At 38.7% G+C, this 14,927-nt stretch overlaps 1 long non-coding RNA gene across 1 annotated transcript in view; it reads right to left on the bottom strand.

The window, feature by feature from the left end:
- Positions 1-1,938: 1,938 nt before the first annotated feature.
- Positions 1,939-14,927, bottom strand: part of LOC111941514 (uncharacterized) — an 85,180-nt gene continuing 72,191 nt past the window's right edge. Inside the window, exon 5 of the long non-coding RNA XR_002870076.2 lies at positions 1,939-4,229. This is a non-coding gene — a long non-coding RNA (uncharacterized LOC111941514). The remainder of the gene's footprint in view (positions 4,230-14,927) is intronic.

The raw sequence follows: 14,927 nt of genomic DNA, 5'->3' as shown, positions 1-14,927 counted from the left end.
GGGCAAAGCTGAAGTGCAAAGCTAACAACCTTGCCTGTTTAGGGGTGATGAGTACGGAGGGTGGGACGGTTTTAGTTCTGACAGCTTTTTCTAAATTAGCATTATTTAATATCCCAGATGCATGTACACCAGGATCAACAAAAACATATTGGCAGTTCTAGATCCAGTGAGTTACATCCTTGCTTTCAACAGCACCCAGCCTACCAGAGTTCAAGAAGCATTTGGTCAACACTCTCAGGGACATGAAAATATTCTTGGGATTGTACTGTGCAGAGCCAAGAGTTGGACTCAGTCCAGGAGTTGGATACTTGTTGCCACTTTCCAGCTCAGGATATTCTGTGTTTCTTATCCCATAGATTTTAGTGATTTGTGTACAAAGATTGACATAAATCCAACACACTCTGGCTGTCAGCAGTGGAAAGTCAAGACACCTAAATACAGATTTAACAACCTCACTGAAAAATTTGTAGTAGTAGTAGTAGTAGCAGTAGTAACAGTAGTAGTAGTAGTACTCGTAGTAGTAGTAGTAGTAGTAGTGGTAGTGGTAGTGGTAGTGAAGCAAGACTGTTGTCTTCTGCTCTGCTACACAAATCTGATTTTACTGTGCTCAGAAGTAGAATATACTATCACATCTCTTTTAATGAAACAGGATTCTTCCCATGCTATATGCTGAAAACTGAAAATATGTCACACTCTACTGTCATACTCACAAAGATAGCAGAATAAAAAGGTCTGAAATTGATGTAGCCATACTCTTGTGTTGGGTTTTTTATTTCTAGCTAATGTTAATGTTTAACATTATCTAAAATAACTACAAAGGTTCATTATCTTCCATGATCCTGATGAAGAAATTGTTTGGTCATGATGGCTGACATTTAATTAATTTCTAAAATTAATTAAAATTTGATTTAACAAAAGTTGTCTCATCTGCTTTACGGACAAAAAAAAAGTGGGGGGAGAATGTGATGTACAAGGAGTGAGAGCTAGAAAAATCATCAATCCCCTTTCAACTTGAACCATACCTTTCTGCTTAGCAAAATAGCTGAGATTTCAGACCATTTTTTCTCAACCCCATTATACAAAATGTTTAAAAATCCCTTTGGTAGTGTGGAAGGTTCTCTGATGGCTCAGACACCATCTGCAATGCTGAAAGGCCATACATCTGTTTTGGCCTCCTCCAGAGGAGATGGTTTGTCCTTCAGGATTTCCAAGTACAGATTGTGAGTGCCCTGAAGGTGAGGAAGACCTGGAGTCAGTCTGCTTTTCCACCATCAGATAAGATCATGAAAATTACCCAGAAATTCTTTGCAGTAACAATTTTCCAGCTCAATTATGATATTGAATGGAAAATAAATAAAAGGAAAAATTAATATAGGTGACATTCAGGCACAAAATGATTACAGAATTGCAGTAAATTCATCTCAAAGCAAGGGAATGTGGAATTGTTTAAAATCAGTTAACAGGAAGATAAAAACATTTTTGTGTATATGGTCTGAACTGAATTCTGAACCTAAAACAACTGTACATAAATTTAGAGGTCACTGGTTCACCCTAAACACTCAGAAAGAAAGACAGTACTGTTCTCTGCTTTGTATTGTAGTGGTAACAGTTCTTGGGTGCTTTTATCGCCATAATTGTTATTTTTGTTATTATCAGGCTGTGTGCATCAATGTCATGACCTCTGAGGCCAATATAAGTGACAGAAATTGGCAAGAGGAGTATTAATCTGGGAAGTGGGTGACGTGGGGTTCTTCTAAATATCCTTAACTGTTGCTCTATTCCAAGCTGATCTCTAGTTACTCCTTGAAAATTAAATTGCTGCTAGTTGCTGTGTACTAAACAGATTAATCTCACCTTAAAACAGATAAGTTTTGCATATCAAAATGCATATTATCTACCATATTGACAATGCCTTTCCAGTCACACACTGTATACGTATGTATTTAAACAAGTGAATTTATTCTTCATTCCTACACAGTTCTGTAATATGCTATAGTTACTATGTGCTAACAAGTACACAGACTACAAAGCATGTGTGCTGCATGGATTCCATGTAACTGTAAATGAAATATTCTCTGTATCTGAAAAAAACAGAATGCAAATAGCAAAGGAGAAATTAAGTGTATAGCACAACAAAATTTTGTTAAAATCCAGTAGCACTTTGAGAAGAGATGAATTAATATGGTGTATAACTGTAGACTTTTTGGATACTGATCACCATAAGTAAACATCCATTTGGATGTCCTCAGAAACAACAACGCATGAGAAGCATCCAGATTTCTACAACTGGCATTATTCTTGTGTTTGAATAAACATTTCCTTTTCTAACCGCAGTCCATTCATTTATTTGCTTCTGCTCTTATTTCCTTTGGAATCTTTAACTGTTGTGGAAAAATCCACAGCCAAAAGCAAAGCATGAGGAAAAAATGACAAATTTTCCACAGAGGGCTGTCTCACTGGTATGGCATGTTGCAAATCTGTGGGTTTCTCTAGATCCACCACTGTCAACAGTTTAAGGATACTACAGAATATGTAGTATGCTGATCAGTATCTCAGCACCAAAGGAAATATAGTGAAGGAATAAAGTCAAGTGTAAATCAGCTCTAGTATCATCTTCCTTGCAGCTGGGCCCTAAACACTAAACTCTTTTTTCCTCCTTTCTCTAAACTGATTTGTCATTTTCTCTTGCAGTTTTCACTAAAGCCTTTGGTAATATGTTCATGAGGAAAAAAAAATTGAGTTTGCCCTTACATCTGAAAACAGATAGTCCAAGATGTGTTCAAATTTCCCTGGCAGAGATACACTAGAAAGCCCTTCTTGGGAGCTCCTCAGCTAATGCAGGAGCATTGTTAGGAGGTTTCGTCTAGAGGGAATTCACCTCATCCCACCACATTTTATAAACTCATCTCAAACAATTTCAAAGAGTAAATGTGTTTTGAAATGGTAATAATAACGTGGACTTTATTTGTATATGTGTTTGCGTGTTTTATATGTTTTCTCATAGGAAGAAAAAGCTGCTTTTCCCAGCTTTCTCAAAACAATCTTCATCGCTTCCCATGCATCACATCCTAAAAACAGCACAATGTGCTGAACAATTATCTCACTCAGAGAGGTTCTTGATAATAGAAATGCTTTTAATGCAATTTGTCTTCCCAAAGGATATTCCTACATGAATAGATGCTTTCTGAGACCATCTGGCATTGAAATAAAATGCATCAAAAGCATCTAGAAAATATCCTTCTCCCTTAACTGAACTTCCATTATGCTGTCTCCACTCCTTACATATGGAGTTTGCAAAAAATCTTTTTCTGCCAAATCTTCCTATTGTTTTAGCACACTATTGTTTTACAGTAAAATGCAAAGCAACAAAACTCCTTGGAAATGTTTTTTGAAAGTTTTGGTCTTGATACCAGTTACTACTATTGCTCCAAATATTGTTATTATCATAATGCACTGGAAACAGTAGCTCTGTTAAGAAAATACTTGTTAGGATGAGCTGTGGAATTTACATGTGTAAATGGGGATCCAAGTGTGAGGATCAAAGCTCATACAGGGCCTAAACCTGAGTGATTTTAGAAGAATTGTGTTAAGGAATTTCATCAAGGATGAACATTTCAAAATACTTACATCTTACTACACTCTAGCACTGATATGAACTACCCAGAACGACATCACAAGTTTACTTTATTTAGATATAAACTCATATTTTGGTGAGGGAGATGTGAAGGCAGTATCTCCACTGTGATCTGAACCTGAAACATAAACGAGGTATTTCCTGGAGCAGAAAAAACCACCTCATTGAAAGGAAATTCAAAGCTTTTTGAAAGTTTATCACAGTCTGAGTATTCTTTTTATACTCTCAGTGCTAAACCTGGAGAGACTATTCCTCCAAGTCCTGCTGGCAGTAGAGAAGGCTCTGGCTACACCATTCTGTAGAAGTGGATTCACTTATTTTTTGAAGCTCCTGTGGGCTTTGTCACCCAACAACCCCTTTGTTCCTCCAGGACTGTGAGCACTGGCTTGGCAGTAATTTTTCTTGCTCTCCTCCTTTGGCAAATTGCTTTGCTGTGATTTTTGGAGGTTGGTACTAAAGGTCTTGACTTGTTAAAAAGCTTCAGAAAATGTTTTGTGAATAACAGGCTGCAGAAGGCTGTGACGCACAAGAATCTTTTCCAGCGTCTCACTTCTGGGGCCACTTCCAGTCCAATGTTACAATTCCATCTGGGACACTGTAAAGCAAAGACTTGTTATTTTTTACATTGAATGATGGCTAATATTCATGTCTAGTTAGTTGAAATATGTTAGCTTATTATTACAATTCAAGGCCTTTTGGCAACATAGACCAGTATTCTGTGGCTGGAGCAAGGCAGAGGAATGTTCTGAGGTCTGCAGTCCCTGGGAGATGTCAGACTTCAGAAAGTGGCACACATGCTCTGAAGGAAGCACCAGTGGTTTTCATCTGCATTTGTGTACCTTTTTTCAACCATGATGAAAAGAAATCTGAGTCATCTTTTTACCCTTTGACCCTAAACTTCCCTTCAATTTACTGTTTATAACTGTCTGAAATATTTGTTCTCTTGCTCTGGAAAAAATAATTTATGTAGTCAATAGAAAGACCCTTTGTTCAAGAGTTAGTGATAGTGTTTCCTGCAACGGCCAGATAAACATACATGTCCTACCCCTAGAAGTTTTATTACTAGTAAGACCAAAGTACAATGGTTTCATCAAACAGATGGATCAAGTGCAATCCACTTTAAATGAAAGTATGCAAACCAGGAAATCTGGAACTTTTACAAGGCTAAGCTATAAACTAATTTAGTAGAAAGTTATATCAAAGCTTAAAGGTAAAAAACATAAACATGCCCATGAATTCCAGGATAGTCTTTGATCTCAGCTTTGACCTTACATTTGTCATTGAATGCCTTCAAGAAAAAACAACTTTCCCTTTTTACTCACAAACACTGTTATCATTGTTATTATCTCTGCAGAGGCACAACAATGTAATGTATGGGGGGGTTATCTGGGTGGAAGGACAGTTAAATAGGCATTTGGACTTGGAAATCTTAAGAAACTTTCCAAATGTCAGGTGGTATCATCATACTCATAAAGCTGGGGAAATCTGAGGATCAGAAAAGTGATGCCAAAAGCAGGGTAAATTTTCATTTTGAAAGGTGGCTTGCATTTCTTTATTTGCCATCCATATTAAGATAAGCAGAGGAGAGACAAGTGATTAGAATCTATACGTGGTGTGATTCACAGCTTCTCGCAGCATGAAAAGAGAAATAAGCACAGAGGAAGAAAAATAATATTTTCCACTTCAAACATTTCAAAGTCGTTGATAAAAATGCAAGCCCTCAGGTTTGAAATACTTTTCTGGAAGCTTAGCAGCACACTGCTAAAAGTCAAAATCTGGATTATAAACAATACCTCAGTGAAGATTTCTTCACATAAAAACATCAGAAATTAATTTTTGCTCCCCAGTAATAGGTAGCTTTAATGAAATTAATGGTTTAGAGTAGTTCTGGACAATCAGAAGAGCAACTTCAAACAAATTGCTGCTAGAGGAGAGAATGACCAGTTAAATCTAATTCTTCAGAATGTACAGTTATTGTTTTAATGGGTAAAAGATGTTCAAAATAGTGGCACAACGCAAAGAGTATTTTTTCTCTTCTGATTGGATTACATACACGTTCCTGTAGCTCTTGAAACAGCAGCACCAATGTCAGAAGTACATCCAGACATTCACCAATAAATACTGAACAATGTTGAAAACTTTCCTTTTTAAACAAGGGCACATGCAAAGCTTAAAAGAGGTACCTGTCTTAAAATTTTGAGTCAGAACTACCACTTGTCCATGGAAATGTAAGCTTCTTGTGACATTCTTGTGGAAATAAATAACATCAAAGTGAATAGCACTTTCATGACCCCACTACGTTTAACTGTGAGGTATGTCAGAATACCTAAAATCAAAACTATTCTGAGGATTCTCTTATATCAAAACCTAGAAAAGAACTACAGAATACCGTAAAAGGTTGTCTGCACAGCTGAGGGTTGGCAGATTTCATCAGCTATCAAGAGTGATGAATATGAGTTAAAGTTCCAAAATTTTACAGCTCAGAATCAGTGTCAGAAACTTCCACAGATCATCTTCTATCACCTTGTTTCAGGGCCAACTTGTTATGAAAAAAGTTCTGAAAACTTATTGCTTTACCACCAAAAACTGTAAGAAACATTTGTCAGACTTCAGAGGAATCTGAAGGAGACAGCAGCACTGTATGTCAGCTTTCACAGCAATTGGCAGCAGCCAGGATCTGCAGCATCTGCTGCAGAAGTGGTTTTCTTTAAATTCTACAAGGTGCTACAGACAAGTTTGATGACAATATGAAGTCACTGTGAGGTCAGTTATAGTCAACAGCAAATCCTGCCTGTTACTAAGTCAAGGTAAATAGCAATAAACTGTGTCTGTATTAGGTTTAATTTGAGGTTTAGCTAGTTAATATTTTTTTAACCTCACTCCACAGTCTTAAAATAGACTAACACCAAAACTCTTTCAAACATTCTTTTAGGATTGGGACGTACATGCCAGTAATTCACCTTGCTAGTATTCACATGCATGTTGTTTGCTTCACAGTAACTACTTATAATTTTAAAATGAAAGAAACAAAATTTTTAAAATCTTCGTTTCCTTTGTTTTATGCCATGCATCTATCTTAGAGTCAAATTCCACAGTTTATAAAAATTACCACAGGGAGACATTTCAAGATGCTATAATACAAGAAAAGACTGGGATTGTGTGCAATTCCTTGCCTGCCTCCCTCAGCTATCAAGTTTTCCAAGTCCTCTGCTTTCTAGACTTGACTTAATAACCCTAAATATTTCAGGGCTGTCAACACTTCACTGGGGATTTATCTTGAAGATCATGAAATTCCTCAAGGGTTACAGAAGTGCCATGCCAAGAGTCTTTCTGCTACTACCTTGTTCTGGCAAAACAGCCTTTGCAGTCTGACAGCAAGCAGTTTTACCATTTTGGGACGTACATGTTGCCAACACTGAAGCCATTGAAAAGGCAAATTAAACTGAAAACCCCTAGGAATCAAGTAATGATTAATAGCCAAAAGCTTTTGTAAAAGTTTGACAGTTTACTGAAGAAAAGGCTGTATGTGAAAGCAATGTATTTACTTAAGATAGATCTGCCTTATCAGCACATTCTGATAGGGGTTGCTACTTTTTTTTTTAAAAAGTAGAGCAATAAAATACCAGCAAAAATGTCAAGCAATAAAGTATCATTATTATTGACAATGCCCTATTCCTATCTCTGGAAGGTTAAGTTTATATTTATTCAAAGATAGGAATGAAAAAATATTATAAAAAGATTCCTGCAGCAAGAAAACCCTATATTTTTCCATCAGCACTTTGTACCTCTCTACTACTACTTTCAATGTTTCAAATTATCAAAAAGCCTGAAGTCATGAGGCAAAATTCCTTGGCATTCACTGGCAACCCAAACTGAGGATAAGAGATAGATCACATTTTGAGGATCTGTTGATCTAAACAGACAATATAGACACGGAAAAGAGAGAAAGAAAAGATTATTACTGACAAGGGGAAAATATATCTAAATATATTTAGGCCCTAAAACATTATGAAAAGCACCCTTCTTTTATTTGTAAATGCATGTCTGTCCACAAAATCTGACTTGGTCAAAGTGTCTGGCAGAACCAGTTGTGGCATCTTGATTTTTATGGTGGCAGTCAGCCTGAGTCATTTTGTTGTCTTATTGGGTTTTGACACCCTTATCTAGAAACTGTACATTTTATATTTATATGACAGCAATATGATTAAGTCCCACCCAGACCATGTGTTCAGCAGATCTTGCCTCTTTCTCTGGGTTGCAGCTCCATAACAAGTCAGCTCTGTTTTTTTTAAAAAAGGCTGAAAACTCTGTGGGTTTATTGATCTCCTGAAAATTTGTGTCTAGTTGTGCTTGTGAGACATAGCAAAAATCTAGTCTTTCACACACAGGACTCCTGCCCTATCTAACGAGCGACTTTAGGAGAGGTGTATATTCACAGAGGAACTAGGTGACCAGAAGAAAGTTGTGGGGCCTAAAGAGAAGTGATGAAGGAGGCAAGTGAGGAATATGATAGTTCATGGGCATTTCTTTTGTGCTTTGAACTGGTTGTAGATAAGACAGTAAGCTAACTCCAGGCTGAAAGCTGGATAATGGGCAAGAAATTCAGCATGTTGGGTGATGAAATATTCTGAAAACAAAGTCGAATTATATTTGAAATGTTCATTTTCCAAGGGAGGCATGAAAGAGGTTTTTATTTAATAAGATGGGATAATATTTTGCTTAATCTAAAACCATTTGTATTTCTACAGGGTGTTTTACATGATATGTGCATAATAAGAAAAATCACAGAAGATCAGAGTGACAGGTTTTCTGGGAATACTCCTAATCTTCTTCTGATTTACTGCTTTTTGAGAGATACTCTGAACTTAAAAATGAGCCTCTCTAAGAAGGAAAACTATCTGAACTGATCGGCTTCGCAGTTGTGTTTATCTGGTAACACTAGCTTCAGGTCTCCTCTAACCTGCATAATAGCATCTCCTGTAGCCTCAAGCAATGAAGCCTGCTACTCTGGTTTTCGAAGGTCAAACTGAAGGATTTTGTGCATTGTTTTAATATGGGCCTTTGAGATTCCAGGCATTTGGGGAATGATGCTGAAAGGTCTTCCAGCAAATTTTGCACACCTTGGGAAGGGTTAATGATGGAAAATAATGCTTATGAGATTTATATATATGCTCTAGGTATCAAAACCCACAGGTACTGTGTACAAAACCATCAAGGAACAAATTGTTAGTGTGACAGAGGCAGAATTTATATACCTGCACCCTACTGCAGTTGCAGTAAAACCCCTGAAACAACAGTGTTAATTCATCATTGTATTCAGCATGTATCATATGCAGCCATGCACAGGTTTCCAGGAGCAGCAAACCCCTGGAGGAGCTCTCCCATGCCAAAGAAGGTAGGTAGGGATGGTGCAGGCATGTGTTGATCCCACAGTGGGAAGGCAGGTGGTAACAGTCTGGCACTATTCATAGCAACATGCAGGCTGCAGCTGCCCTTCTGAGTGACTTTCCAGAGAAGCCATGAAGCAGGAGGAGCCACCACCAGTTTGCTGCCTATTGGAACTACCTTTCCCTGCCTTTGCCAATGGGGGAATGGGTGTCATCCTTTGAACTCGTGGCTTCCCACTCAGACCCAGAAAACTAGAAACCAGACCTTGAAGCTCGTTCATTTTGATCGCTGCAATCTCTTTCAGAATCAAACCTTACACACTAAATGGATGAGATCAGACTTACCTGCAACTGCCCAGATATCCCTTTAGGCAGTATTTGTGCACATACTTCCAAGGAAGCACCCAGCCAGGTCCTTCCTAGCACTGGCTGGAAGCATTTCTAGCTCACTAGGCAGCAAAATGAAGTCATATTGCACGGTAAGAAGCACTCTGCTTGTTTGGGATAACTAACTGTCTTCTACACTCTGTCATCAGCAGTGATCCAGAAAGGGAAGTACTAAAATGTGGGGTTTATTGAGTCTTGTGACTGAAGCAAAAGCCATATATTAACAGCCTTCAAAACCAAATGAATAAAACACCCGTCATGTTCAAGATCCTGGGTAAATAGGAGTGTCTCCAAATCAGTTCTGTTTTAAGGTACTATAGCTCCTAAGAGAAGGTGAAGTGAAGAAATATTATTGAACTTATGTTTTAATTGGCAGCTCTCAGAGGTCAGTGTCTACAAATCACCTTTCCAAGATATCCAAGTGTCAGTCTGCAAAACCTTCCTTCCAAACATTGTCTACTCTTTCAGTCTTGCAGTGCTTACTCTGGGCATCATAAGGAGGTGGTCTCCAGACTTCTCAGTACCAGTTTCTGCAGTCCTGATCCTGAGGTCACTGTGATAGTGACCCAGCTTTACAATGGACCCACAGTGAACAGTTTGATGTGATGTGGCCCAGCCACAATTGTTTATAAATTCTGGATGTGCTGCTCCCAGGAAGATCTGGGAACTCTGTTGCTACCATCTCTTAGCAGGACTCTGCAGAGGAAGAGGCTACAGCCAGATTCCAGAGAGCACAGATTCACTGGAAAATAAGATTTTTGCATAAGGCCACTTTCAGGATGTCTGAAGAAAGAGACATTGGGACATCCCAGGCCTCTCAAGTTTAAGAAGCATTCAGAAAATATTTTGCCATATAGATAAGACTAGAGCACAGAGGAGAACTCAACAGTGTTGCAATGCAGCCTTCATTTCTGCAGTCCATGCAGAAAAGCCATCGCAGGCCCTGAAAGCTATTTTGCCATGCTGCCAAATAGCCCTTTTTCCAGTAAAGTTAATTAGTTTGAATTAAGCATAATGCCAACTTCACTATCATTCCCGCTTGTTGGACTGGCTCCTTTTTGAGTTGTCTTATAAGTTTGTAAACTGGCTTGTACTGTAGGGTTCACACAGTCAAAGAATTCTCTTCTCTTTGATGCATGGCCTCTGCTGCAATAACATTCATGTCCTCGGAGAGTCTGCCAACAGATAAGTAAGGATGACACCGCTGTGTGATTCATGGGTGAGCCCTTCCACAATCACCTTATAAAGCAAGAGGATTAAGGACAGGAACCCTGTGACTCCATCCAATTCAGGTGTGCACTTCCAGTATCCCTGTTTGCCATGTTGCTAGGTGTTCTACCTACATACCACATCCATCCCACACTGTTGTCAGGAGCTTAAAAAACATTATTGACAATTAAATGTTAATAATGGCCTGAGCCAGGCACAGTGTCAATATCTATTATGCCCCTTGACATATTTCTGCCAATGTGCATGCACATGTCTGTAAGTGTGCATGCCATTCTAGGGTGTGGGCTGGTGTTAAAGATGGTGTCAAGATGGAAGACAGATACTAAGAAAACTGAGACAAACAAAAAACCCAAGAAGTTTTGAGTCACCAGCTAACACCTTCATGCAGAGTTCTCCCTTATTCTGAGGTCTTAAGTAAAAAGAGAATATTTACTTCCAAAAAAATTGAATTATTCGTATTCATAACCCTAATTATTCATAATACTCTTTTCCTAACTATTGGTGTACTATCAACACAGTTTTTCTTTTAAAATAAAGGATAGCATCCAAGCAGTTACAATCATTTAAGCTCAATATGGGAGATGCACAATAGGCCATGTACAAATGTAAGAATGCGCCAGTACAGTGCACAACTTCTCAAAAGGGGAAGAGCAGCATAATTAACTACAAAACTACAATCTAGACACCCCACCTAACCATGTAGGCCATGTCCTCATGCTTAACCCTTTCTTTTGGCTCTCTCTCAACAGCTTATGGGTTTGAGGATACCGTTCTGTTGTGTGTGGCTGTTCCCACGCACTGCAGGAAGCTTGCCTACACAAACACCTCTCCATCCAAGATATCACCGTGGGAGTCAGATGGAGTTAGCTGCTTTGGCACCAACCCCATTGGTATCACAATTTCATACTGGATCTAACCCAAAATTCTCAGATGCAGTAAAAGAGCTCAGCACAGTTAAAGCCAGATGAGTTGAGCTGATTAGGACTACCTATAGAACTGGTCCTAATAGTACAATACATCATCTAGAGGCTTTGGATGACAAAGCCTTTCCACCTAATTCAATAGACCTTGAATCTCTAATTTTGTGAAAAGAACATTTCCAGGTGTATTTTTAGCAAGGCTTTTCCTATCTATTATTTAACACTACCATTAAAATCCAAACAATGACTGCAATTTTTATGTTTTACACAGTGATAAGTATAGTCCACACTTGCCAAATCAATTCTGGCTTTACTGTAATGTCTCTCAGGAGTCATGGCATGAGGGTCTAACTGTCACCTTCTCTACAATGCCAAAACCAACAAACAATCGAAATATTCTCACTTTTCCAACATGGTGAAGCATTTTAGCAGAACCCAAAAAAAAGGATATGGGGAGAAATTATGAGAAAAATAAAACCCTTTAGATGGATGTCTGCTTAAGTGAGACGCCAAATTTTGCTACTGTCAGTGAAAAATTATCACACTGCATCTAGTCCTGCACTTGGCCTTATGTCTGTGCCACTTTAAGAAGTGAAAGTCACTGTTTCTGCTGAAACATTTGTCTTCCAGGGCAGCAGGGGAAGTCCCCGGACTTGTGCTGATGAGTCTGCTCTCTGACCACTGGCTTTCTGGGACATCAGGGACTCAGACTTCTCTAGGGTTTTAATTTTATTCCTCTTTGAAACTTACATCATAGGAATAGGTCACAAATGACCTTTAGAGACATATGGTATGCCTAGCAGTATCTTTCGCTCTAGATAAGGAGAGACTGCCATCCATTTCATCAGCTGTAATTATAATGCTCAAGAGTTTTGCCTTAGGGCTAGGTGTGCTGGATTTAAAATTCTTGATTGTCATACCTGAGGAAAACTGACAAAGCACTCCATAAGTTCATTCACTGCTTTTCTCTTTTTTGCAGGAAAACTAGTCAGCCTATAAGCTTCTGTTTATAGTAGTGCTTGTGCAAACAGATATGTGCTGTATTGAAAAAAGTTCAAGTGAGCACTTCCAAACAATACTCCATAGCAAAGGGCTCTCCAGAGCTGATTCAGCTGTGTGGTAAGTGAATGGTGGAGAAGAGAGAAGGGAAAACATCAAAAGAATTCAAGATAAAGAGAAAGATGAGAAATTTGAACTACCCAGGGTTAAAAATGTCAGTAAAACATGTAGATTTAGATGACTGAGTCACAGTGATTTTTCCTTCCTTGTACACCCTCCATGTACCACTGAAGTAAACCCCTCTGTGATTCCAGGTGACCTAGACAAGCAAAGAGACAAGGCCAGGGCCATCCAGCTTCCTTTGTCAGAGTAGAGAAGGTATCACTCAGGGACATGGTTGCGCCTGTAAAGGGGTAAACCAGCACAGTCTATGGATTTATATCCACAGCTATACCAGTCTGTCTCATCACACATGCTTCACTGTGCTTACAGTAGGAAAGGGCAAGGTTTGGATGCCAGAATATGCTGAGCAGATTAAGCTCACACAGTTCAGGCTACAAGAGCTGACAAGATGATTTTTTGATGATTTTTTCTGCAAATGAACTTTTCTACCTTGCTTGCTTTCTGCTGAGACAGGAAACAACAACACAGATTGTCTTTCTAAAGGCAGTACATTTCATATGAAACAGAAGTTCTTGTTACAGCTGTCTACTCTGTACTGCTTTGTATCAAGCAGCCTGGAAACAGTGGACAGGATAATCGTCACTGCTGTAACAAGAAGATGTGTAATAACATGTAAATACTTCTTCATGTTAGGAATTATGTCATAACAAAATTGACTTGGCTTTTCCACGAAGTTCTGCACCTGAGATGAATCACTTTGGTGCGTAATCTAGTAACCTACTCTTTTTTTGCAATTGTGTTATATAAATGCTTTTACAAGGCACTGTAACTGTGAGGGCTGTATTTCCAGAACACCTGAGTGTGTTGCTCTCTACTGAGAACACGTGCAGGTGAAAAAAATCTTGTATTCCAGTGAAGACTTCTTTGCTCTCAAACAATGAGATAATTAGCAAAAGTTAACATCAGCATGATTTTAACAATAAAGACTACATAGAACTCAGGATGGGCAGAGCCCTTGGAACAGAATTGGAAAGCATGTCTGCATTGTGCAAGGTGTGCAAAGCAAGAGCCTGAGCTAGCACATACCCAAACTGGTCTGTCTGCATGGCAGAGCAGTGCCAGGTTACCTGCTGGTGTCCCGGAAGCAGGAGAGCAGCAGCAGTGTGATACCACACCCAAGTAATGAGCTTGGCATCACTGTGCTGACAAGGACACCTCCCCCAGATTCCAGGGCCCCATCAGCCCAGGCATGCATGCAATGTGCTGTGTTACTCTGCAGGGATGGGCTCAGAGTTACATGGATCTTTGGATCAAGTGCAAAATGAAGGATTCAAGAGAGTGAAGAAAAGCAACCCCTCAAGTACAGGAAGAACAAGATGAAGAAGATTAGAGATTATTTTGAACAAGGAAGGCCAGTGATAGAAGGCTAATAAAAGCCTGGAGGGATAAACTAGTAAAAGATGGGGACATAAGTCAATTCTGCAACAGGCCAGTGTAAAACACAAGCACAGTAATAACCATGCAGCTAAGTAATTGTGCTGGTTCATTGCATCCAGATGAGCTTCATCCCCAAGGACATATTAAATTTAATCATCAATGACCCAGCATATTTTGAGATATCACATTTGAGCTCAACCAGCATGAGAAACCTGGGCTTTATTCCCTTCTCTATAGTTCATTCTGAAATAAGTATTTGCAATACTACCTCTATCTAAATCAGTTTTCAAAATGTCTCAGGAAGGATCTAAATTTCTAAAAACATTTCAGAAGTTAAGTGATCTTGGAACTCCTAATTCTTTCTGGGGTTATACTAAACATTGTGTTTTTATGAAACATAAGATCTTTTATATAAACCTTCTGTAAAATACTGTGGCAGAGGATAATCTTGCTGGTTTGGTGTGGTTTTACAAGCTGGTTAAAACCGTATTTAGATTTTGGAGCAAATGAGTAACAATGTACCCAATGAACGCTTTGTCAAAAAGGTCTTGGTAGTCACTGGTAATATGCAACCATGCACTCTGGGATAAACTATCAGGGACACAAGTTGGTAAATCCATAGCAAAGGAGAAGGGAAAATCTCACCATCAGTGCTGGAAATTAAATTGCAATTTGTTCTGTATAAAGCAGTTAAAAATATTATAACTTTATAACTTAAAAGAAACTTTATAACTTAATAACTAGAGTCTAAGTATCTATCCTATTTTAAAATCACTTCCTTCTATGCATCACGAACAGTGTGAATACACC

The sequence above is a fragment of the Cyanistes caeruleus genome, chromosome Z, assembly GCF_971803275.1.
Source record: "Cyanistes caeruleus chromosome Z, bCyaCae1.hap1.1, whole genome shotgun sequence".
NCBI lineage: Eukaryota > Metazoa > Chordata > Aves > Passeriformes > Paridae > Cyanistes > Cyanistes caeruleus.
The sequence above is the reverse complement of the archived record's forward strand: the minus strand, read 5'-3'. Positions and strand labels throughout refer to the sequence as shown.